The 22695-nt window shown below is 37.6% G+C and overlaps 1 protein-coding gene and 1 pseudogene across 2 annotated transcripts in view; both read right to left on the bottom strand.

Moving 5' to 3' along the window:
- Positions 1–22695, bottom strand: part of LOC125935814 (cytochrome c oxidase subunit 7C, mitochondrial) — a 994084-nt gene that overhangs the window by 530071 nt on the left and 441318 nt on the right. The gene's annotated exons all lie outside the window — the stretch shown is intronic.
- Positions 19763–21015, bottom strand: LOC125935811 (60S ribosomal protein L4-like; annotated as a pseudogene).

Raw genomic sequence — 22695 nt, 5'->3', positions numbered from 1 at the left:
TAGAGAAGTTTATTCTTTCAAGTTTGTAATGAACAGGAGAGCAGAATCTACCTATGACTTTTCTCAGGGCATCACAGTTGACTCAACTAGTGTATATGTAGGGCACTACTTATATGTTGATTAATGTATGTATGTACAAGATGATATGCAATACTGTCACATAAGAAATCTTTAAGATTTTGGTGTGAACTAGGGAGCACAAGCACATCCTTCAAAAAGCTGAGACTACATAACATTTTTGAGATTGTACAGAATATTCAAAAACTGTCATGTACTAGGCCAGGGATGAAGCTTCAACAGGTTCTAAATATTAATATCAGGCAGATACACTTTCTTACCAAAGTGTGGGATAATTAGAAATCAATATCAAAGAATACCTTTAAAACTTCTACATGTCTATAATATAAGCAGCAATATTCTCTCGAAGCTACTGACTCTACCTAAAGAATTTAAGTCTTTAGGGGCACCTGGGTGGCTCAGTCGGTTAAGCGTCAGACTTTGACTCAGGTCATGATCTCGCAGTTTGTGAGTTGAAGCCCCACGTTGGGCTCTGTGATGACAGCTCAGAGCCTGGAGCCTGCTTTGGATTCTGTGTCCCGCTCTCTCTCTGCCCCTCCCCTGCTCACGCTTTGTCTCTGTCTCTCAAGAATAAATATATAAATGTTAAAAAAATTTAAAAAAAAAGAATTTAAGTCTTTAAAATATGACAGATGGGGTGCCGGGTGGCTCAATTGGTTGAAGGGTTGAATTCAGCTCAGGTCATGATCTCATGGTTCTTGGGTTTCAGACCTGAGTCGGGCTCTGTGCTGACAACTCAGAGCCTGGAGCCTGCTGTGTCTCCCTCTCTTTCTGTCTCTCCCCCGCTCATGCTTGTCTCTCTCTTTCCCTCTCAAAAATGACTAAATATTAAAAAAAATGTTTAAATAGCAGGTAATTTAAAAAAAGGGGAATGGCTGGGTGACTCAGTTAAGCATATGACTCTTTCTCTCTCTTTTTTTTAAATACAATTTATTATCAAGTTGGCTAACATACAGTGTATACAGTGTGCTCTTGGTTTTCGGGGTAGATTCTCGTGATTCATCACTTACATACAACACCCAGTGCTCATCCCAACAAGTGCCCTCCTCAATGCCCACCATCCATTTCCCCCTCTCCCCCACAACCCCCATCAACCCTCAGTTTGTTCTCTGTATTTAAGAGTCTCTTATCGTTTGCCTCCCTCTCTGTTTGAAACTATTTTTCCCCTTCTCTTCCCCCATGGTCTTCTGTTAAGTTTCTCAAGTTCTACAATATGAGTAAAAACATGTGATAGTTGTCCTTCTCTGACTGATTTATTTTACTTAGCATAATACTCTCCAGTTCCACCCACATTGTTGCAAATGGCAGGATTTTATTCTTTCTCATTGCCAAGTAGTACTCCACTGTATATATAAACCACACCTTCTTTATCTCTTCATCAATTGATGGATATTTGGGCTCTTTCCATAATTTGGCTGTTGTTGAAAGTGCTGCTATAAACACTGGGGTACATGTGTACCTATGAATCAGCACTCCTGTATCCTTTGGATAAATTCCTAGTAGTGCTATTGCTGGGTCGTAGGGTAGGTCTATTTTTACGTTTTTGAGGAACCTCCACACTGTTTTCCAGAGCAGCTGCACCAGTTTGTATTCCCACCAATGATGCAAGAGGGTTCCTGTTTCTCCACATCCTCACCAGCGTCTGTTGTTTCCTGAGTTGTTAATTTTAGCCACTTTGACTGGTGTGAGGTTGTATCTCAATGTAGTTTTGATTTGTATTTCCCTGATGATGAGTGATGTTGAGCATCTTTTCGTGGGTCTGTTGGCCACCCGGATGTCTTCTTTGGAAAAGTGTCTATTCATGTCTTCTGCCCGTTTCTTCACTGGATTATTTCTTTTTCGGGTGTTGGGTTTATAAATTCTTTATAGATTTTGGATACTAACCCTTTATCTATTTGCAAATATCTTCTCCCATCCTGTTGGTTGCCTTTTAGTTTTGTTGATCGTTTCCTTTGCAGTGCAGAAGATTTTTATTTTGATGAGGTCCCAATAGCTCATTTTTGCTTGTATTTCCCTTGCCTTCAGAGATATGTTGAGCAAATAATTGTTGTGGCTGAGGTCAAAGAGGTTGCTGCATTTTTCTCCTCTAGGGTTTTGATGGTTTCCTGTCACATATTTAGGTCTCTCATCCATTTTGAGTTTATTTTTATGTATGGTATAAGAAAGTGGTCCAGTTTCATTCTTCTGCACGTTGCTGTACAGTTCTCCCAGCACAATTGGCTAAAGAGACTGTCTTTTTTTCATTGGATACTCAAATATTAGTTGGCCATACATTTGTGGGTCCAATTCTGGAGTCTCTATTCTATTCCATTGGTCTATGTGTCTGTTTTTGTGTCAGTACCATAGTGTTTTCATGATTACAGCTTTGTAATAGAGGCTAAAGTCCAGGATGTGATGCCTCCAGCTTTGGTTTTCTTTTTCAAGATTGCTTTGGCTTTCCAGGGTCTTTTGTGGTTCCATACACATTTTAGGATTGGTTGTTGTAGCTTTGAGAAGAATGCCAGTGCAATTTTGATTGGGATTGCATTGAATGTGTAGATTGCTTTGAGTAGAATTGATATCTTAACAATATTTGTTCTTCTAATCCATGAGCATAGAATGTTTTTCCCTTTCTTTGTGTCTTCTTCAATTTCTTTCATAAGTTTTCCATAGTTTTCAGAGTACAGATCTTTTACATCTTTGGTTAGGTTTATTCCTAGGTATTTTATGCTTCTTGGTGTAAGTGTAAATGGAATCTGTTTCTTGATTTCTCTTTCTGTAGCTTCATTATTGGTGTATAGAAATGCAACTGATTACTGTACATCGATTTTGTATCCTGTCACTTTGCTGAATTCATGTATCAGTTCTAGCAGCTTTTTACTGGAGTCTTTTGAGTTTTCCATGTAGAATCATGTCATCTGCGAAAAGTGAAAGTTTGACATCTTTGCCAATTTGGATGCCTTTTATTTCATTCTGCTGTCTGAATGCTGAGGCTAGACTTCCAACATTATGTTAAACAACAGTGGTGAGAGTGGACATCCCTGTCATGTTCCTGATCTCAGGGGAAAAATCTCATATTTTCCCCATTGAGGATGATATTAGCTGTGGGCTTTTCATGTATAGCTTTTATGATGTTAAGGTATGTTCCTTCTACCCCAAGTTTTTTAGGGTTTTTATTAAGAAAGCATGGTGTATTTTGTCAAATGCTTTTACTGCATCTATTGACAGGATTGTATGGTTCTTATCTTTTCTTCTATTAATGTGATGTACCACATTGATTTGCAAATATTGGAACTGCCCTGCAGCCCAGGAATGAATCCCACTTGATAATGGTGAATAATTCTTCTTATATGCTGTTGAATTTGCTTTGCTAGTATCTTGTTGAGAATTTTTTCATCCATGTTCATCAGGGATATTGGCCTGTAATTCTCCTTTTTTGTGGGTTCTCTGGTTTGGGAATCAAGGTAATGCTGGCTTTATAGAATGAGTCTGGAAGCTCTCCTTCCATTTCTATTTTTTGGAACACCTTGATAAGGTTAGGTATTAACTCTGCTTTAAATGTCTGGTAGAATTGCCTTGGGAAGCTATCTGGCCCAGGAGTCTTATTTGTAGCATCTGACTCTTGATTTTGCTCAGGTCATAATCTCATGGACATGCGACAGAGCCTTGTGTCAGACTCTATGCTGAGCATGTAGCTTGCTTGGGATTCTCTGTTTCTCCCTCTGCCCTTCCCCCAGTTGCATGAGCTCTCTCTCAAAAATAAATATATAAATAATAAATAAATAATAAAAATGGCAGATAATAAGTATATCCTTTAATAATACAACAAATTATCAATAATCTAACATAGGTAAGGCAATGTTTACTACATAATCTCATTAAGATAAATGCTTGGGCTTGACAGTCTGGATAATTCCATGTTATTTTTCTGTGTTAATATTTCTTGGAAACAATGGATTATTTTCTTTTTCTTTTATTCTTGTGTATTTTATAATGTTTCTATAGTTAGCATGTATTACTCTTAAAGATGAGAAAGATAAAATCTCAAGAAAAATAAAGAGTATACTTCTGACAAGAAGCAGTTTCCAAACGTACTCTTGGCGGGTAGCCTCTATCAGGAGCAATCTAATTGTAATTCATTCTAATGAAGGCAATTTGTTTTGGGGGGTAACTCAGTAATTCACAGAAAATAAAATCTGATATACATTTTGGTTTGGTGAGGAAATCATACTCAAAAACACCCTCAGTTTCCTTAGAAAAGAGTTAAGTTAGTACTTTGTTAGCATTTATGTTTTGCTAAGGGTAGCAACTAAATTTATTTAAACTCAACTATTCAAGTAAACTCAGCAGTAACCCTTCTGGTGCCATAGCCAAAACTGTTGCAGCTCTGCCTATGCCCTCTTGGCCCTCCCTGAAGGTCATCTGCAACTGTGCTGGACACTTGCATGACCTGCCAACAGCTTCCTGCCTCAAGCACTTACATCTTGGCCTCAGGGCCTTTTCTGGCTACTTGGAGGAATGCTTGGCCTAAGAATAGAGCTGGCTGGCAGTGACTTTGAGTTAATCTTCCATGAGCAACCCTTAAACATGGAGGGGAGACTTTATACCTCACTGTCCTGATCTCAGGATAATCAGAGGCACATTCCACATGGTTTCTCAGAGGGTCATCAGCAGACGTGGGCCACAGGAGAAACCTGCTTGCTAATTCCCCCCTCCCCCCCAGTTTATTGAAGAATAATTGACATATAACATTGTTTTTATTTGAAGTGTGTAATGTGATGGTTATATATATGTATACACTGTGAAATGTATACAAGACACAGTCAAGTTGGTCAACACATCTGTAACCTCACATAGTTAGCTTATTTTTTTTGTTGTTTATTTTATTTTAGAGAGAGAAAGTGAGAGCCTGTGCAAGCAGGGGAGAGGGGCAGAGGGAGAGAGAATCTTAAGCAGGCTCCATGGTCAGAGTGGAGCCTGATGCAGGGCTCGATCTCATGGCCCTGGGATCATGACCTGAGCTAAAATCAAAAGTGGGGTGCTCAACGGACTAAGCCACCCAGGTGCCCTATGTAATTACCATATTTTTATTGTTGTGGTGATGAGAATGCTTAAGATCTACTCTCTTAGCAAATTTCAACTGTACAAATAGTATTATTAACTGTAGTCACCATATTGTACATTAGCTCCCCAGAATTTACTCATTTTATCGCTGAAAGTTTGGACCTTTTGACCAGCATCTCTCCATTTCCCCCACACCCCAGCCCCTGGCTACCATCTCTATTTCTATTTCTGCTAATTAGTGTACTTCTTTTTTGTCATTCTTTCTTTTACAATCTCATTTTCTCACTTCTTACTACTTAGATAAAATACTTGCATTCAAATCCTAGGTCAAGATCTGTTTTCTGAAGTGGAATATACCCTAAATTATATTTGCATGCTAGATTTTAGATAATTTGTGGAAGCCAAGGGCTTTTTTCTGTTTACTCTGGAATCCTCGGTACTTAACATATCCCCAGCACATATAAAGATAGGTTATTTTCCTAGTTCTCAAATAGATATGAATTGAAAAGGGAAGAAAGCCACATACTCTTCAGAACAAGGTAGACTGGATTCATTCCTCTAAGAGGTACAACAAAAGTGTTATGAGGAGTGGTCTCTACTTAGACATTCAAAGATTGGCAAAGCCTTCAAGGAGGAGGTGATATTAAATAGGTGCTCAAGGATGTCTAAGATTTTGGCAAGTGGAGAAGAAGGAGGGAAATGACATCTCAGGAAAATAAAAACAATAGCAAAGTCACAAACATGGTGAAGTATATGGATTACTAGAAGAAAATAACAATGTTCTTGGGCTATATGTTGAGCTGCATGAAACAGAAGTTAAGAAAGCAAAATAAACATGTTAGTTCAAGGCAGCCTGGACATTCAAGGAAGCCCTGAAGAATGGAGGAAGAATGTGTCAGAACTATACACATAGAACTATTTTTTTCATGTGACTTCTAAAAAAAAATCTCACCCACGCATTGGCAGTCACTTCCTTTGCTAACATTATTTTCAGAGTCTGACTCACTAATAGAACATTTTTCCTGAAACTCAAGACATTTAGAATTTTTTCTTTCCTTTTCTTTTGTTCCTTAAAGAAGACAACAAAAAGAGACAGGAGCTCCTCTTCTTGCCTGAAATTTCAACACATGTTTATGTCTTATGTTGTCTATTTGATTAGAATTCATTTCTTTAAGCCTTCCTCTTGGAAGCTATCATGCAGCCCCACTTTTTCCTGAAGGGACTATGCAGTGAGTAGCTCTTCCCCTTATCATATAAAAACATTTGTGGATAGGAAGATACAGGGAGGCCAATGTAATGATCATGGAATATGTAGTTGGGTGGGCCAAGTCCTGGTCTGGAAACCAGAGGACTTGGGCCGTAGTTCTAGATCTGCCTCACTTCAGCCTTTTGGCCTTGGGCAAGTCATTAAAATGTTTACTGTCTTTAAAATGATGTGTTGGACTAGAAGATCTCTAAGATCTCTTCCAGCCTTAAACTCTTAAAAAAATTTTTTTTAAATGTTTATTTTTGATAGAGAGAGAGAGTGAGAAGGGGAGGGGGAGAGAGAGACATAGACACAGAATCTGAAGCAAGCTCCAGGGTCTAAGCTGTCAGCACTGAGGCTGACACAGGGCTCAAACCCACTAGCCGTGAGATCGTGACCTGAGCCAGAGTCAGACACTTAATCAACTGAGCCACCCAGTCTCCCCTTCTATCCCTAAACTCTTATGATTAAGTCAAGGTCAGAGGATAAAACCAAGTCTCTTATACATGTCTCACACATATACAAAGTTATTTGGAAGTTGATGATGCTATAACTTTTGAAAAAAATATACAAACATCATTGCCACTAGTTCCTTTAAAAGATCTATTTTCTGATGATTTAATGTAAGCACCATCAATTAAAATAAGCATACCAATGTTCATATAAAATAGTAATTTTCTAAAATGCATCTGATGGCATCAGACCCTGAGGTATATTCCATTAGTTGCTATAAAATAACAGAATTTCATTAAGAAATAAAGCACAAGCAAAGTACTAGATTCTGAATGTATTCTATTTCCCAGTGAAACGTAGGCATTATTAATAGATGGTAGTCTGTTTTGATATCTAGTGTTCTTTAAGATATTATTGCAGCGCAAAACAAGAGGTTAAAAATAATTCATTGCTCTTATACCCCTACACTCTGGGTAAAAAATAGTAGTCAGAGAGGCAATCACCATTATTTTACTATTAGCTTCTTTTATCATGTACTTTCTAAATCAAGTTTTTTTTTTAATTGGAAAATACTTGAGATTACTCCATGAATGTTTTTCTCCCATCTGACAATGATGGAAAGGTCTTAATTTACAGAAAAATAACTGTGGAAGCAGTGAGCTCAGGAACAGAGAGAGCATGAGGGAGGACGTTCCTTTGCCCAAGGGTAGCTCTGGTTTGAGAGCACTGAACACAGCAGCATTTAAATCTTAACATTTTTTTTTTAGAAATCTGAAGTATAGTGCTGATACTATCAAGGGAACTTGAAGAGGAAAACTGCCATACTCAATAAATATACTTCTTAAAAATCGTATTGGATTTTAGAAACCTTTAGCCTGATTGTTTACTTTTCAGACATCAAACAGTTCAGGGGAATACAAAACAAACTATACTTTGAACCTAATAGTACAACGACAAAATAACTATTTTCTTTCTAAAACATTTGAAAATATGTTCAGGGTATTCTTAAGAAAATTCTAGATCCGTAAACATTAAAGTCACAAAAAGGATTCTTGTAAGAAGTGCTAAGGAGACCAGGCAGGAAATGTGAAGAGAGAGAATTGTATCACAATATGCTCACTGTGTCACATAGCTGATGTATGCTTTATGTGCATTAATTTATATAATCCTCACAAACAAGTCTGTAAGGTAGGTATTATCTTTATTTTACAGTTAGTTGAACTGAGGATTCATTAAAGTTAATTAATTAAGTTCCCCAAGATACTATAGTGTCAGTGTCAGAGATCTCATTTGATTTCAAGAGTTGCGCTCTTTTGAACACCATGCTATTTTTTTTGCATCAGATTATACACCTTAAAGTATAAGAACACATAAAAATATTTATATTCTAAGAACCAAATTCTCATCGTATGATTTTAACACAAACATGGTAACACAAGCATCAGATTATATACCTTAAAGTAAAAGAACATACAAAAACATGTATTTTCCAAGAGCCAAATCATCATTGTATGATTTTAACACAAACATGGTAAAGATCCCAGAACTTGAGGTCAACATTGGTCACCTACTGCATATTTGAGTATTGTAGGGCACACTTAGCAGGCTGGTGGGACCTCACTTTAGTCTGATAGAGGATTTGATACACTTGATGCGAGAGACTGACTACTGCACTATTAGGGTCCTGTGACTGGCCACCAGGAACCTGAGTTCCAAGCCTGTTGCCTATTGACAGGACTAGACTAGGGTAAAGCAAATGAGGCATCAGCCTTGGCAGTTAAATTTAAAGGGCATCCAAAACTCAGTAATTAAGATAAGTAACATTTTTAAGGTTTATTTATTTATGTAGAGAAAGAAAGAGAGAGAGAAGCAGAGAGAGAGGGAGAGGGAGAGAGATAATTCTAAGCAATGGGTGCTCTGCTCGTGTGGAGCCTAATGTAGGGTTTGAACTCATGGAATTGTGAGATCATGACCTGAGCTGAAACCAAGAGTGGGGTGCTTAACAGACTGAGCCACCCTGGCACCCCAAGATATATATAATATTTTAATGCAATATCTTAAGAAATAAAATTAGCAAATTACAGTCACGGGCCCACAACCTGTTTTTGTAATTAATACGAAGGCTCTGAGTTCCAAACTGATTTAAACAGTGGCCTTTATCTCCCAGGAGTCTGAGGAGGAAGGATCTGACTCTGAGTGAAATCAGAATGGAAGATTATCAGCTGAGGCTGGGCCACTCTGTTTTGGGGGCAAGGGGAGAATATTTCATCTGGTCCTACCTAGCAGGAGTCTCCTACATTCTTAGGGTAGAAATTAGCCTGGGGGTGACCACATGTCTTGGTTTACTGTCTAGGTTTTAGCAGTGAAAAGGCTGCATTCCCCCAAATTCCTCAGTCCTGGGTGAAACATAATGCTTGGTCACTAGAATAGAGGGGATGGAGTTGTACCACTGAAGAATGAGGATGCATGAGTAGTGTACTTGGGGATGACTCTTAGAATTTAACATCGGTGGAAGAAGAGTATTTTAGTCTAAATTTGACTGTTGAAATTAGAGTCACGATAACCTGGGTCGGGTGGGGTCACAAGATGATGTAATTTGTGTGTCTCACGCTATACCAGCCTATACCACTGAATGGCGAATCACAGTTTTGGTGGTTTCTTTGGCAGATATCCTCACCTGCTGTGTTTGGACCTCCAGCTCACTTCAGAACCTGTTCTACTTATTACTGGAGTCCGTAGGAGGTATTGCACCTATGATACTGAGCAAGTCCTTTTGGACTTTATTGTTTGACATGGACATTGGTGATCATTGTGATTGAGGGTTTGGGATTTCTGAAGCAGCCATGATCAACACTTCCTGCAGGGATGGCCTCCTGCTCTATTGTCACGTTCACTGAACGAAGGTTTGCTTCCCAAGGCTCTCTTCTTTTCCATGAATTCCCTGTACCATTCCCCCCAACACTCCCAAGTTAGATCTGAATGGAAGTCTAATGACTTCCTAATCAGAGGTAAAGTTATTGAAAACCTGGAGAAGTATCATTTCAGGGGCCTTCGAGAAGCTCTGAACTAATTCTATGTTATTTTTCTTAAAGTAGACCCCTGCGTCCATGCTATGGACTCCGTTGTAGTCTGTCCAAATTCATATGTTGAAGGTTTAACCTCAAATGTGACTATATTTTTATAGACAGGGCCTTTAAGAGATAACTAAGGTTAAACAAATCCATAATGCTGGGATCCTAGCTCAATAGAATTGGTGGTCTAATAAGAAGAGGAAGAGAGAATATTAACTCCTCTCTCTCTCTGCCATGGCCTTTCTCCCTCTATCTCTCTCAACACGCAAACATCAAGGAGAGGCCACATGAGGATACTGTGATAAGGCAGCCATCTGTAAGTCAGGATGAGAGCTCTCACCAGAACCGAACCATGCTGGCACCCTGATCTTAGACTTCCAGCTTCCAACATAGTGAGAAAATAAATTTTTGTCAGTGAAGCCATCCAGTCTATGGTATTTTGTTATGGCAGTCTGAGCAGACTAAGAAAATCCATTTGTCCATAAATCTGCATTGGACCATTAGGAATGAAAATTGGAACCTTCTTCCATGCATCTATCAACCTCAAATTATAGCAATAACTTATGGCCTGGAGAGGCGATTATTAACACAGAGATGTAAATACATACCAGTCTGGAGAACTGACAGCAACTTAGCTTCTAGGAAGCTTTTGTTGTGAGCACTGAAAGTGACCACTGAAAGACAATGAAGGCCATGAGGTGGAAGGAGAAAGAGCTCCATTTGTTTGAGCTAAGGGAAACATATCTTGAACAGGGGAAAAGCATAGTAAAGTCGTTAAAAGCATAGCTCTGGACTCAATACATAGATCCACTCACTTGTATCTAAGTGTAAAAATGAACACAACTTACTTTGCCTCAGTTCTTCATCTATAATATGGAGAAAACAGTATTACTACCTATATCATAGAGTTGTAAGAAAACAAATTTAAGAAAATGTGCAAAGCATTTAGAACAATGACTGTTGCTCTATCCAGTAAATGCTCAACAAACATTACCCATTTCACTTATAATAAGTTTCTATTGTTCCTCAAATGAAGGACATTCTTATTCATCCAGTTGTACAAACTCTTGACTAACTCTTGCATCTGGCAACCATATCCAATGCATTACTCTGTCTTGCCAATTTCGTCTTCTAAATATTCAATTAATTGACTTCTTTCCATCTCCACTATAGGGGGCAGGTTTTCTCTGGGAAATAAAGTAGTTTTCCTAGCCTCCTAGGGAGGAAAGAGTGGCTAAAAAGTTCTGCAACAGACTTAGATCTGCACCATTTACTGCAGTAGCCTCCTAATTCATCTACCTTTGCCCCTCCCTCCCAACCATAGGCTCTCCACACTTCAGGACCAGTGGTTTTTTTTCAAAAGGCAAATCTAATCATATTAGTCTTTTCTCTCCACACTGCTTCTCCAGCTTAAACTCCTTCACTGACTTCTCTGCATTTAAGATGAAAATCAAGCCTGATCTTTACCAACCACTCCTTTCCCCTTCAACTATTCTCTGCACAGCTCCCCTCCTATCCCAGCTATTTCGATTTTCTTTCTTTCCCAGATGTGATCATTTCCCTCTAACAACAGGATCATTGCAAATAGTTTTCTGTCTGTCCTTAATACTCCCCCTGACCTTGTGCCCCCTCCCTTACCTGGTTAACTCCAGGTGATACATCGTAACTCAGCTCAAGCATTCCTTCCTTAGGGATACCCATCTTAACTGCAGCTCTTCCCCTTTTCCAAATTTAGGTAAGATTTCTTTGTTATTTGCTCAATTGCGTTTCCCAGATTGTAAAGTACAGGAAAGACCACGTCTACACTTGTTCACCATTATACCCACAGTGCCTAGCAGAGTGCTTGGTTCATATGTGATACTCGTTAATATCTTAATTAATATCTGTTGAATGAAATTAAGGAATGACCAGTGGGGTAGGGTTCCATCTATTTTGCTGTTTGCTGTCTTTACTCTTACTCTGACACATGCTTTTTTTATTCTTTCAGGACAGTGCGGCCTGGGAAAAATGGGTTATGAGTGTTATCATTTTTCCTGTCACATTAAATTATCCATATTCATTGAAATATTCAAACCTACCTATCATTATTTAACAAACTTTACTTGAAGGCCTGAATGCAAGGAAATGTGTCCAAACAGCTTTTTAGGGCATAAACACAGTTATACTTTCTCTACATTGAGTCTTGGACCCAGAGTCCTTAATTTAAAACTCAGCTTCACTTTCAGGATTCTTGGAGCTACAAACATCCCAATCATCTAAAAAGTTGCAACACCAATCTTGAAGAATTCAGAAAATAATGTCTGCAACTAAACATAGCTTTGATTGGTATGTACCCCCTTTTTTCCCTGTAGCTCTGAGAAAAAGGAAAGGTGTAATTTACTGAGAAGCACTTAGAAAAACATTTATTAAAGGGAAAATATATGATTTTACCCTATAAGATATTATGATACAGATAAAGCTTGTTCGCACATGTAGATATAGAGCCTTAAGGAATTATTTTGATCAGATTGTCTAAGCTGGTCATTGTAAAACTGAGTTTCAGAACTATAGGACCTTTACTTCAAAGTCCATGTTTCTGGTATGACATATTGTTTCTGCCTTTAGGCTTGACAAGATCATGTCTACTGCCACCTGGCCAGGAGGTAGTCAATACCCTATAAGACAGTGGCTTAGGTACTATACAAGCTCTAGATTCCTTCCTTCTTTTGCTCCTCCTTTCCTTTCTCCTTCCCTCTCTTCCTTTCTTCTCCTTTCTAGAAGGAATTATTTGAGTTGGTTAAGGTGCGTTTTCTCTCTCTTGCCCATCATTTAGCTGTTCATTTTTTTCATATATGATTTTTAAATGTTATCGAGAGTTACATGACATTAAGACATACTTGGTAATTACGTGGATTTAATTCTTCATGCTTTTTTAAAAATTCCACTAGTATTCTAATTATTTAATATTGAAATAGTTTTCTACCTCCTCCCACCCTCAAACTCTGAATAAAAGTTGCATGTGTGGGCACTTCAATCTTCTACACATGAACCCTTCCATCTATTGATTTATTTAATTCTACTCCTAGAGTAAGATACGAATGTATTACAATTCAGGTAAGTAATGATTTCATTGTTCCCTTCTCATACAATTTACTGAGGATTGGCACATCTTAGAGGAAATTGCAAAGACCAGAATTGGATTGAAGTGCAGCTATTACACTTCTATGTACAGACAACTTCCCAATAACAGTCTAAAATAGTTTTCCCACAGTGTCTTGTGAACTCACCTGCAATTTTTCTCATTGCTCTGGGGTGTAATTGAGCTGAATTAGGAGACTTACACTCAACAGACTGCCTCTTAAAACAGCTTAGTTAAAATTACTTTTAAGATACAGAAAATGGCCTGAATCTTCGTATATACATATATGACATCGATTTTCTAAACTCTATAATTTTTATTCCACATTGATCAGCTTCACATATCTTCTGGGATTCATTTGATATTGAATTGGCTGGTTTTCCCAAGCATTGAAAATTACATATAAAATCTTAAATCTGAATTGAAATATATTCTTATCTTACTTATTATTATCTTTACATTATTACCAGCCATGGTAATATACTGAGATATAATTCAGTTTGTTTATGACTGTGCCAATAGCTCTATCTATATGTATAAATGGATATACCTAAATTCAGTTTGTTTTAAACAATCCAATTTGCTAAACTGCAAAAATGGAATGAATTATTCTCATGTTTATGGGTATGTAGGCAGTGGGGGGGTGGGGAAAAATAGTAATCTTACTGGTCATTATGGATTGTATGACAGATAAAGTGAAATTTTACTGATTTTACAAATATTAACTGAGAACCTCATGGGCCCCAGTTATTATAGGAGGCTCTGGGGTTACAGAGATGAAAAAAAAAATAATGTTTATTTATTTATTTTTGAGAGACACAGAGAGAGGCAGAGAGAGAGGGAGACAGAAAATCCCAAGCAGGCTCTGCACTGTCAGTGCAGAGCCCAACGTGGGGCTCAAACTCATGAACCATGAGATCATGATGTGAGTCGAAATTGAGTGGGACACTTAACTGACTGACCCACCCAGGTACCCCACAGAGATGAAAATTCTTTTTAGAAGCTGCATTTTTAAATCTTATTTTCTTTCAGAGAGAGAGAACACACATGAGTTGGGGAGAGGGGCAGAGAGAGAGAGAGAGAGAGAGAGAGAACCTTAAGTAGGCTCCACGTGGAGCCAGCTGTGGGGTGTGATTGCATGCCCCTGGAATTAGGACCTGAGCTGAATTCAAGAGTCAGATGCTCAACCAACTGAGCCACCCAGGCGCCCCCCTGAGCACTCATTTCTTAAGAAGATAACCATGCAAATGAAGAGAACCAAGTATGATGGCTGTTTTAGTAAGCTTTTGTACAAAATAACTGGGAAATAAAAAAGAGATTACCTAATCCTATCTAATTTGGGGCTTTTAAGTTTTCCTACATTTTCACTTCTATAAAAAACACTTCAGTAACAAAATTTGGGGGAAAAAAAACCAACCAAAAACCCTCCTCTCCATTTTAGCTTAGAATAAATTCCTAAAAAAATGGAGTTACTAAAGTTAAAGTCACGAAAACTTTCAAGGTCCTTGATCGATACTGCAAATTGCTTTCTTGACAGAATGCTTAATTTAGACATTCACCAGCAATTTCAAAGAGTGCCCATTTCACTATTCTATCACTAGGGTAGTAGTCTGTTCTTTTTAAAATTAACCTCTCCATTCCCTTCAGCAGAGATAACCAATGACACACATTTCTTTGTATTCCTTTCCAGGATTGCACTATCTGTATTTATGATAGTTTTGTGATACATGGAAATGTATTTAATTTTATAAAGACAAATTCATTATACAGTCAACTATGCTAATATTTCTCATGATTTTTTTTTTGCTGATGTTTTCAAGATACCCCACTTTTTATTTTCCTCTATTCTTTATTATTGATTGGTTAATATGGTCATTGTGGTCAAAGAAGAACTATATTAATCTTGAAAACTGGCAGAAGGAAACTCTCTAGTGTTTGTATTTACCCGTTTCATTTAACTCTTTTCAAGGGAACCTGAGGGATGGCCCAGACACAGCATAAGCCTTGGGATTTCTAAACAAAGGGGAAATAGTAAACTTGACCTCCTCTGAGGAAAACACATCAGAAAATATGTCTGTCTACTGCTTAGAGGTTTGGAAAATGATGATGATTCTATTCACTGCCATTAAAGAAGATAGCATTTCCAGCAAAGGGAGTGTGTGTATATGGGTGGTAGAACAGGAGAAGTGGGTAAATCAAAATAAAGCAAACTAGTTGTAGAGGCAAAATAAGAATATACAGAAATACAATACATTTCAGGGCTCTTTCTTTGAACTGAACCAATTAACGGCCCCTACTTACCAAAGAATGCAAGCTCTCTCAAATGTCCTCTTTATACTAGATTCTTCAGCGACATGATCTTCTATTATACACAGAAGTGCATCCATAGAAACCTGCCACAGTGAAGGAGGGTTGTTTTCTCTTTGTTCATTCTTCTTAAAACATCCTTTTAAGTTATTTTGACATCCAGCTACTTAAAAGTAGAATCCTAAACAAAATAATTTAATGCCAGATCTATAGGATGTCAGAATTTGGGTAAAATGAATAAAAAATTTATTACCCAAATGTGCTATAAAACAGCACAATGATGTATTACAGAAGGTGTTAGAAAATAATTACAGCTGTTCAAAAAAAAATCTTGCCCTAAAGATCAGATAGTCTGAATTTTTAAAAATAATCCTGGTGGAACCAGTTTATGTTTTATTAAAATTTCTGAGAAAAAAAATCTAAACCCTTCCTAGTGCAAACCTGGCAAAATACTAAATAGCTTTATCTGCTAAATATAAATTTAATTCAGTGAAACAAACCCTGAGCCGAGGAAGAAATTTTGATGGAGGAAAGCCTACTTTCTCTTATGTCTTAGAGGTAAATGTAAGATCCCTGCCTGGGATAAGCAGTAAGAGACTACAACACCACACTGTTCTTTGTGATGAAAGAAAAGCAGTGAACACCTTTTCACCTCCATTTCTTTGACTTCAACTTGGGAAAGACGGAGTTGATTTTTAAATTATGTGATCTGTGACTTGGGTTTACCCTGTTCTCCTCTTCTTTGTAATGAAATAGAATGAGGACTCATTAGGTTTTCTCTCTTGTTAACAGTAATTTTCTTTGGGCAGCTGGACGAAGGACATAAAGGGAAAGAAAAGGCTTTCCCTGCGGAATAACAATTTAGAGGGACTTTGATGGGGAGCGAGGATAAAACCTGGAGAGAAACTACAACCTCCAGGGAGCAGCTGTGAGAACAAGTTCAGGGTATGTGGGAGAGGGCCTCCTGCTTTTCAAAGCTGATGATAGCCATAAAAGAGGGAAGAGGCTGAAGGAGAAGGGTAAATGGCGGGATACCAAATGTGTTCTACCAGTAACATGTAACACAAGGTAGTCAATTATTCATGGAAATAATCATAGGCATCAGAACAAAAATTGAAGTCATGGCTTTTAAAATGTATGGAAAGTTTTTTTGAAAGTTTTGGTAAGAGTCACGAGTTTTAAGTAAGATATTTTTAGGTATTTTAGTAAGGTATTTTTGAAGATGTTATTTTCCAACTTCCTTTCCTGGTACTCTCCCAAGACTCACCCCTCTCCACACACAAGGGCCTGGTTGCTCTGTCAAACAGGACAAGAAAGTTCCACCTTTGGTCTTTGGCACTAAGTATTCCCTTTCATGGAAAGTTCTTTTCTAGATATTCTCCTGAGTAATTCCCTCGCCCTTCAAATCTTTATTCAAAAGTCGCTTCCTCATGGAGACCTACCCAATTAGATGGTGTACCCAGCCTCTCCTTCCACCTAGATTGCAACCCCTTCCTCAAAACTCTCTCCATTTCCTTTCCTTTCTCTGTCCATTTTTTCCCCATAGAATTTACCATCTTCTAACATGCTTGTGAATATTACTTTTTTTCAATATTTATTATTCATTGTCTTCTGCCTCCTCCACCCCCCACCTCCTACCTCCACATAGAATGCTAAGCTCCAAGAGGGCAAGGATCTTTGTTTCTTTTAATGGATGTGTCCAAAACACCTAGTATAGTGCCTGACATGTGAAAGGTATAAAGGCATTTAATTAGTATTTGTTAAATGAATAAACAAAAACTTATGTAATCCACATGAACTGTGAAGTGCATATAACCTAAGGAAGATAATAGAGCTTCTCGGCCTTTTGCCTAAGATCAAGTGTAGGAAGACAACAGAGAAATGTTCACATACATCTGCTTTTTGCTGTTGTTGGGAGATACAGAAACAGGAAGCCAAATAGACACTAAGGCGCTTGTTTTGTTTCCTGGGAGAAGAACCACCTAGAAACTGGTCCTTTTTACTATCCAGTTTACAGTATTTCCTGAGATTAATAATATCTTGCATTTGAGTGATGACTCTAAATTTTTTCTTAAAGGTCTGTGTTATATGTTAGCTCACTTTAATCCCTATTTTGCAATAAAACTAAAGCTCAGAGAGGCAAAAACTTGCTCAATGTGTTACATTCAGCAAATGTGACTTCACATTTGGGTATCGAGGCTAATTCCACAAGCTGTCTTCACAGAGAGAAGACAAAGGATTACTCCACTGAGAGGATGAAAGACAAAAGACTGGCGTGTGTGTGTGTGTGTGTGTGTGTGTGTGAGAGAGAGAGAGAGAGAGAGAGAGAGACAGAGAGACAGAGAGAGAGAGAGACACATGGTGTGATGTCTGTCGGTAGAGTAAGAGGACAAGAACAGAGACAAATTGTCGGAATTAAAGAACATTGCCGTTGACAATGACCTACATTTGTTGTTCAGTATTCAAAACATGTTTTAAAAGGTTAAAATGATATCTAAAATATATTTCACAGTGCTCATTTATGCCTTGAACGCCATAAAATTTAGACTTTGTGAGGGGATTTATTATTCTTTTCATTGTTTCTTATCATGTAACTATAACTCATTTAGAAAATTAAGGTCAATACTGAAATTTTGTCATTGTTTTTCAATAGTTGTTAGCTCTCCAGCTATGAATTCTCCGTATTAGACAGCAATTTTTGCTTTTTGTTATGAGTATTTATCAGATACTTTATTTCTGGGATACACAGCTGTTAACTGCAAAACTATTCTTTTAAGTGTCAACGTTCAATCATTTAGCCCTTTTATTTCTATTTTTTCCCCTAGCAGCTGTTCTATTGATTGTCTAGAAATGGTCCCTTCTATGTTTAAAATTAAAACAGGAAGAGCAAAATAAAAACTTTATATGTAAAAAAAAGGACGGTAAAATCATAGGAACCCAAGTGTTGTGCTCCAAGAAACTGAAATGTATTTGCCCTATAAACATGCCCCCCCCCCACATTTGGAATGCACATATACACACTTAATTAAAGTTGGCCTTATTGAAATAATTCAGGAAAAGTATCAAATACATTAAGTGAACACTAGGTGTTTATTACTCTGCTAAATAATGAAACATAGTTTCAGGAAGTGGATAAGCTGTTATTACCCTCATTTTACAGTTGAAACTCAAGCTCAGGGAAGTTGAATAACCTAGTCAAGGTTTCACAGCCAGGAAACTGCAGGGATGAGATTGGAACTGAGTTTTGTCTTGATTTCAAAAAGCTGTGTTCTCTTCTCCTTTTATCTCCTTTTCTCCTGAACTATAACAGACATACAAAAACTGTACAGAGAAAAATGAAACCCTAGGTACCCATCTGCCAACTCAAGAAATAGAAATTATATATATAGTTGGACCCCTAATTATATTTGCCAATCTTGTGCTGCCTCTTTTACTTCTGAATCTTGAATTGGTATTTTTCATTTCCATTTACGTCTTTACATGTTTACTACATATATATGTGTCTCTAAACAATATTTAGTGTTATTTGACACTAATGTTAATTTTTACTAATATATAGACATATTTATATATGTATTTATGCATATATACCCATGCACATACACATGTGAATACATATGTATATATGTCTATATACTGGTATAAGTGTGCAACTATATGCATATCTGTATATATATGATGAGATATACATGTATATGCATATGTTTCACATATATGCTTAATGATGTTACAGGAAAAGTCCATCTGAATAATTGGAACAAGAATTGGTGTGAATTTTGTCAAAAATCTTTTGATATCAATGAAGATGATCATATGATACTTCTCTAATTTTATAATGTAATGGATTTTTATTTATTGCTTTTCTATTATTCAAGTATCTTTGATTTTGTGGACTATATCTTGGTGATGATGTATCATTTTTGAATCCACTTTTGGATTTTAATTGCTTAACTTTAGTAATTTATTGTTAATTCAATTTATTTAAACTCAAAAATATTCACCCATTTCTCCCACTTCCTAGCCTCCATCTCTGACAACCACCAATCTGTTCTCTGTATCTCTGAGCTTGTTTTGTTTGCTTGTTTGTTTAAGTTTCCATGAGTAAGAGAGATCACATGGTGTTTGTCTCTCTGATTTATTTCACTTAGCATAATGCCTATTAGGTCCACCCATATTGTTACAAATAGCAAGTTTTCACTCTTTTCATAACTGAATATTATTGTGTTTAAATAAAGAACCACACGTTCTTTATTCATCCATCGATGGACACAGGTTGTTTCCATGTCTTAGCTATTGTAAAGAACTCTGCAGTGAACACAGAGGTGTCATATGCCAATACGATACTGTTTGGATCTTTTCTTCCCCCTCACTACCTTTTTATCAGATATTTATCCAAAATTAGCTGTCAAAAATGATTGGGCATTTATGGAATAAACAAATTTAAGTTTACGCAGCAGGTTTCTTTTCTTCTGTGGTGTGTGGGTTTCTTTTCTGCAGACTTTTTCTCAGCTGCTGGTTTCTTGGTAGCTGCAACTTTTTTTCCCCCAGAGGCTTCCTCTGCTTCTTCCTTTCCCTTCCCTTTCCCTTTCGCCTTCCCTTCCCTTTCCGTCCTTTCCTTTCTTCCCTGTCACAGGCTCCCTTCTCATCTGATTTGACTTCTAATGCTGCAGCTGCCTCATCCATCTGGAGTCTGTGATTCTTGCTCTGGTAAAGAACGGTGTTCTGGCTTGCAGTCTTCACATATGGGTTTAGCTTCAACACAATTCTCAGCTTTTTCAGCGGATTCTTCTTTAGGACTGTGATGAATCCTCTTGTGTGGTGCTCGGAGGTCTCTTTGGATTTCTGGGCTTTACAAGATTCTGGTAACGTCTGTACTGAGCAACTTGTGCATGAGAAGGCTGTAGTTGATCTTGAGGCAGGCAGCTTTATGTCAAGTGCCATGCAGATTATGTAACCTATGGGAAGCACTTTCAGTCCAAATGCAGAAATGTCCCACATGCTCACCAGGAACAAGTTCCAAAATGTTCGGTTTGCTTGCATTAAGTAATTCCAGGGATGTTTCTGAAGGTGTTGATGATATGGTGTCCCTCATTATAGATGAGGCAGGGTCCTCTGTGATGGATACAACAACAGCTTCTCATTTTGCCTCTGCCAGCTCTCATTTGCTGAGAGGCACAGAACTTTTTGCTATCACTCCAGGCCTTAAGTTTCTTAAGAAGCAAAACAACCTGCTTGGTCTTATCATAGCCTTCAACTGTACCTTCAACCACCAAAAATGGTCCAGGAGTTCCCTCAGTAGGATGACATGAAGACATGACCAGAGCTGGGAAGGCCGAGGCAGCGGGGGAAGAGCAGATGGCATATCACTTGTGTGTTGTGTTCACCATGCAGTGACAATGGCACCAGGTTTTGGTTTGTGCAAACATGCAGCCCCCACCACGTTTCCAAAAGTACCTTGGCCAGAACTGTGAATCCCACTGTGGCGGGCAACGTGAACCCCACGCCTCAGCACTGGTTGGATGGCCTGCTAATTCACTGACCGCATAGGGCTGTCCGTTGTTTTTGCACAAGATGGTGTGAGCAAAGTTCACAATACCTGGTCAAATGGGAGTCCTGAACATGCCAGGCAAAGTGGCATTTTTGCCAGATGACTCCCCTTTTTCAGAGTACGTTGATATCAGTGGGCACGCACACGCCATGGCAGGAAGAGAAGGTGGTCATGCTCCTCTCAACCTTAGTACCTCCTACAGGAAAAGTTGTTTTGATTTTTTTTTTAATTTTTCAAATGGGTTTTCTTGTTTTCTTTGGATAAATACCCAGAAGTGAAATTGCTGGATCATATGGTAGTTCTATTTTGAATTTTTTGAGAAACCTCCATACTGTTTTCCCTAGTGGCTGCCCCAATTTACCTTCTCAGCAACAGTGCTTCCCTTTTCTCTATGTCTTCACCAACACTTACTATTTCTGGTCTTGTGGATAATAGCCATTCGAACAGGTGTGTGGTGATTGTGGTTTTGATTTGCATTTCTCTGATGATTAAAGATATAGACCATCTTTTCATGTACCTGTTGACCATTCTGTATGACTTCTTTAGAAGAATGTCTACTCAGTTCTTCTCATTTTTAACTGGATTTTTTTTTTTTTTTTTTTTTTTTTTTATTTGCTATTTAGTTGTATGTGTTCTTTATATATTTTGGATCTAACCTCTTATCAGATATATGGTTTGCAAATATTTTCTCCCATTCATTAGGTTGCATTTTCATTTGGTTGATGGTTTCCTTTGCTGTGCAGAAGTTTATAGTTTGATGTAGTCTCACGTGTTTATTTTTGCTTCTGATTCAAAAAATCATCCCAAGACCTATGTCAAGTTGCTTACTGCCTGTGTTTTCTCCAAGGAGTTTTATGGTTTTAGGTCTTACATTCAAGGTTTTAACCCATTTTGAGATCACTTTTGCATATGTTGTAAGATTGTGGCCCAATTTCAGTCTTTTGCATGTGGCTGTCCAATATTCCCAACACTTTTTTGGTGAAAGAAACTGTCCTTTCTGCATTGTATATTCTTGACTCCTCTGTCGTAAATTAATTGACTATATATGCATGGATTTATTTCTGGGCTCTCTATTCTGTTCTATTGATCTATATGTCTATTTTTATGCCAATACCATATTGTTTTGATTGCTACAGCTTTGTAATATAGTTTGAAATCAGGAAGCACGATGCCTTCAGCTTTGTTCTTTTTTCTCAAGATTGCTTTGACCATTTGGAGTCTTTTGTGGTTCCATACCAATTTTTAGGATTGTTTGTTCTATTTCTGTGAAAAAGAACAAAGGAATTTTGATAGAGATTGCACTGAATCCTAAATTGCTTTAGGTAGTACGGATATTTTTAACTATTAATTCTTCCAATGCACGAGAATGGAATACCTTCCTACTTATTTTTGTAACCTTAGATTTCTTTCACCAATATCTTATAGTTTTCAGTGTATAGGACTTCCACCTCCTTGTCTAAATTTATTCCTAGGTGTTTTATTCCTTTTGATGAAATTGTAAATGGGTTTTCTTAATTTCTTTTTCTGATAGTTTGCTGTTTGCAGAAACACAACAAGTTTTCATGTATTGGTTTTGTATCCTAAAACTTAACTGAATTTATTAATTCTAACAGTTTTTTGGCAGAGTGTTTAAGGTTTTCTGTATATAGTACCATGTCATCTGCAAATAGTGACAATTTTACTTCTCATTTTCCAATTTTGATGCCTTTTATTTCTTTTTATTGCCTACTTGCTTTGGCTAGGACTGCCAACACTCTGTTGAATAAAAGTGGTGAGAATGGGCATCCTTGTCTTATTCCTGATCCAATGTTGAATATGACGTTAGCTATGG

The sequence above is a fragment of the Panthera uncia genome (genome assembly GCF_023721935.1).
Source record: "Panthera uncia isolate 11264 chromosome A1 unlocalized genomic scaffold, Puncia_PCG_1.0 HiC_scaffold_17, whole genome shotgun sequence".
Classification (NCBI taxonomy): Eukaryota; Metazoa; Chordata; class Mammalia; order Carnivora; family Felidae; genus Panthera; species Panthera uncia.
Note: the sequence above shows the minus strand (reverse complement) of the source record. Positions and strands in the feature narration are given on the sequence as shown.